We start from the raw sequence: 3596 nt of genomic DNA on the forward strand, positions 1-3596 counted from the left end.
GGGCACCTGGGGGGTTTGGGGGTGGGTGAAGGGTGGGAGGTGGGTGGAGGGACCCCCCGGACCTCCAAACCCACCTGGGGGAGGTGGCCCAGCGGGGACACCGGAGCGACGGGAGAGTCTCAATCCTGGGGGAGAGATCTGGGGGGGATCTGGGAGTCCCCCCCGGGGGCGGCTCCGCGTGTCCGGTTGTCCATCCCGGGGGGCTGGAGGAGATGGGTGGGCAGGGCGCTGCCCACACGCGTCACGGTGCCCACCCCATCTCCACAGGGGTGATTGGCACTGCCAGGACCTGTCCCACCACCCCCTGGTTCCTGTCCCACCACCCCCTGGTTCCTGTCCCACCACCCCAGGACCCACCGTCTGCTCGGGGCCTTGACAGACCCACCTTGGGGTCCATCACCTCCTCCCGGTCCTGCAGGGCCCCCCTTGGTGGGCATCAGCCCCTCCTGGTCCTCCCGGACCCATCCTGGCACCAGGCACCTCCTCCTGCTCCTACAGGGCCTGCCTTGGGGTCCATCATCTCCTCCTGATCCTCCTGGACCAATCTCAGTGCCCACCATCTCCTCCTGGACCCATCTTGGTGCCCATCACCAACTCCTGATCCTCCTGGACCCATCTCAGTGCCCACCATCTCCTCCCAGTACTCCTGGACCCATCTTGGTGCCCTTCATCTCCTCCTGATCCTCCTGAATCCACCTTGGTGTCCATCCTCAACTCCTGATCCTCCTGGACCCAGCTCGGTGCCCATCATCTCCTGCTGGACCCATCTCAGTGCCCATCATCTCCTCCTGATCCTCCTGGACCCATCTTGGTGCCCCCCATATCCTCTTGGTCCCATCTCAGTGCCCATCACCAACTCCTGATCCTCCTGGACCCATCTCGGTGCCCATCATCTCCTCCTGAACCCATCTCGGTGCCCATCATCTCCTCCTGGACCCATCTTGGGGTCCATCATCTCCTCCTGGATCTCCTGAGCCCACCTTGGTGCCCACCATCAACTCCTGATCCTCCTGGACCCATCTCGGTGCCCCCCATCTCCATCTGGACCCCCCTTGGTGCCCCCCATCTCCACCTGGACCCACCTTGGTGCCCCCCAACCCCACCTGGACCCCCCTTGGTGCCCCCCAATCTCCACCTGGACCCACTTTGGTGCCCCCCATCTCCACCTGGACCCACCTTGGTGCCCCCCATCTCCACCTGGACCCACCTTGGTGCCCCCCAACATCCACCTGGACCCCCCTTGGTGCCCCCCAACCCCACCTGGACCCCCCTTGGTGCCCCCCAACCCCACCTGGACACACCTTGGTGCCCCCAACCCCACCTGGACCCCCCTTGGTGCCCCCCATCTCCACCTGGACCCACCTTGGTGCCCCCCATCTCCACCAGACCCACCTTGGTGCCCCCCAACCCCACCTGGACCCCCCTTGGTGCCCCCCAATCTCCACCTGGACCCCCCTTGGTGCCCCCCATCTCCACCTGGACCCACCTTGGTGCCCCCCATCTCCACCTGGACCCACCTTGGTGCCCCCCAACCCCACCTGGACCCCCCTTGGTGCCCCCCAACCCCACCTGGACCCCCCTTGGTGCCCCCCATCTCCACCTTGACCCCCCTTGGTGCCCCCCATCTCCACCTGGACCCCCCTTGGTGCCCCCCATCTCCACCTGGACCCACCTTGGCCCTCGTGACCTCCCCCCTCTTCTCCCGGCCCTGCCCAGCCCCTCCCGGCTCCGTCACCTCCTCCTGTTCCTGCTGGACCCTCCCCCGGTGCCCCCCCCCGGGCTCCACCCAGCCCCACCCAACCCACCTGGGCACCCACTGACCACCTCCTGGGCACCCACTGACCACCCCCTGCTCCTGCCCAACTCACCTTGGCACCCACTGACCACCTCCTGGGCACCCACTGACCACCTCCTGGGCACCCACTGACCACCTCCTGGTCCTGCCCAGCCCCACCCTGGTGCCCATCGACTCCTCCAGGACCCCCCTTGGTGCCCCCCAACCCCACCTGGACCCACTTTGGTGCCCCCCATCTCCACCAGATCCCACCTTGGTGCCCCCAACCCCACCTGGACCCACTTTGGTGCCCCCCAACATCCACCTGGACCCACTTTGGTGCCCCCCAACATCCACCTGGACCCACCTTGGTGCCCCCAACCCCACCTGGACCCACTTTGGTGCCCCCAACCTCCACCTGGACCCACTTTGGTGCCCCCCAACCCCACCTGGACCCCCCTTGGTGCCCCCCAACCCCACCTGGACCCCCCTTGGTGCCCCCCAACATCCACCTGGACCCCCCTTGGTGCCCCCCAACCCCACCTGGACCCCCCTTGGTGCCCCCCATCTCCACCTGGACCCCCCTTGGTGCCCCCCATCTCCACCTGGACCCCCCTTGGTGCCCCCCAACCCCACCTGGACCCCCCTTGGTGCCCCCCATCTCCTGCTGGACCCACCTTGGTGCCCCCCAACCTCAACCTGGACCCATCTTGTTGCCCCCCAACCCCACCCTGGAGCCCCAAAGGTGCCCCCCGAGATCCCCCCCAGGTGCCTTTGGGTCCACCCTGGGCAGTGGGGGGGGCACCCACAGGTTTAGGGGGGCACCCACAGGTCAGGGGGGCACCCACAGGTTTGGGGGGGCACCCACAGGTTGGAGGGGTCACCCACAGGTCAGGGGGGCACCCACTGGTTTTGGGGGGCACCCACAGGTCAGGGGGGGCACCCACAGGTCAGGGGTTACCCACAGTTTGGGGGGGCACCCACAGGTTTAGGGGGGCACCCACAGGTTTTGGGGGGCACCTCCAAGTCAGGGGGGCACCCACAGGTTTTGGGGGGCACCCACAGGTTTGGGGGGGCACCCACTGGTTTAGGGGGGCACCCACTGGTTTTGGGGGGCACCCACAGGTCAGGGGGGGCACCCACAGATTAGGGGTTACCCACAGTTTGGGGGGGCACCCACAGGTTTAGGGGGGCACCCACAGGTTTTGGGGGGCACCTCCAAGTCAGGGGGGCACCCACAGGTTTTGGGGGGCACCCACAGGTTTGGGGGGGCACCCACTGGTTTAGGGGGGCACCCACAGGTTTGGGGGGTCACCCACAGGTCAGGGGGTCACCCACAGGTTTGGGGGGGCACCCACAGGTCAGGAGGGGCACCCACAGGTTTGGGGGGGCACCCACAGGTCAGGGGGTCACCCACAGGTTTGGGGGGGCACCCACAGATTGGGGGGGCACCCACAGGTTGGGGGGGCACCACAGGTTTGGGGGGTCACCCTCAGGTCAGGGGGGGCCCCCACTGGGTGGGGGGTCCCGTCAGAGTCTGTGGCCCTGTAAAGAGAATTATTAATTAAAAACACCCCCCCAGTTTAATTAACACCCCCCCAATTTAATGAACACCCCCCCAATTTAATGAACACCCCCCCAATTTAATTGAACCCCCCCAATTTAATGAACCCCCCCAATTTAATGAACACTCCCCATTTCCTCCGGGGGAAGGGGGGCCCGTGGGTGGGAGGGCCCCCCAAAACTGGGGGGGGGTCCCCAAGGTTTGGGGGTCCCCAAAGTGGGGGATCCCATTAAGGGGAGCTCCAAAGTGGGAGGGGGG

General features: G+C 66.6%; 1 long non-coding RNA gene across 1 annotated transcript; it reads right to left on the minus strand.

Annotated features, from left to right (window-relative positions):
• Positions 1-2011: 2011 nt before the first annotated feature.
• LOC127464376 (uncharacterized) lies at positions 2012-2505 on the minus strand. Its single transcript, XR_007901330.1, has 3 exons — positions 2474-2505; positions 2078-2131; positions 2012-2047 (listed from the first exon to the last, which is right to left on the minus strand). It is a non-coding gene; the product is annotated as an uncharacterized LOC127464376 (long non-coding RNA).
• Positions 2506-3596: the final 1091 nt, after the last annotated feature.

The sequence above is a fragment of the Manacus candei genome, unplaced genomic scaffold (genome assembly GCF_025592945.1).
Source record: "Manacus candei isolate 608988 ecotype Guabito, Panama unplaced genomic scaffold, ASM2559294v1 h1tg000214l, whole genome shotgun sequence".
NCBI classification, from domain to species: Eukaryota; Metazoa; Chordata; class Aves; order Passeriformes; family Pipridae; genus Manacus; species Manacus candei.